Source organism: Geospiza fortis, unplaced genomic scaffold, assembly GCF_000277835.1.
Source record: "Geospiza fortis unplaced genomic scaffold, GeoFor_1.0 scaffold48, whole genome shotgun sequence".
NCBI lineage: Eukaryota > Metazoa > Chordata > Aves > Passeriformes > Thraupidae > Geospiza > Geospiza fortis.
In genome coordinates this window covers 508,051-508,535 of record NW_005054594.1, presented here as the reverse complement: position 1 = coordinate 508,535, position 485 = coordinate 508,051, and positions in this window count along the sequence as shown.

The window sequence follows — 485 nt, the reverse complement described above, 5'->3', positions numbered from 1 at the left end:
AAGAATATAAGTAAACTAACCAAAAATAGAGAGGTTTAGTGGAAATGCAAAATGCCATTTACTGACCAATGAACTGAGTGTCAGTGTTGTTAGCCAATTAGATCCAACACGGTGCCAGATGATAATCCTATAAAATATAAGCAGTGCAATAAAGATGAGCCTTTTCTGGATGAACAAAGGGAGTCCAAAGGCTGTTTATATTGTGACAAATCAAGGGGGACTTTTCCTCAATTTAGCCACCTAAAATGAGTGGAAATGCAGTTTCGTTCTCAATTTCCCCCGCTGAAGACCATTCTGGGGACTTTTGCACATCTTTTTAATCTGTGAAGGTCCCTTGAAATGGAGGCTCCCCCTCGATGGAACTCTTACAATGGCACCCTCGGCGATCCCAGCGCAGGGGGCACACGGGCGAAGCCGGCACCAGGAACTCGCCGGAACCCCCCGGCCCTCACCGCGGCCCCTCCGCCCGCCGCGAGCTCCGCGAT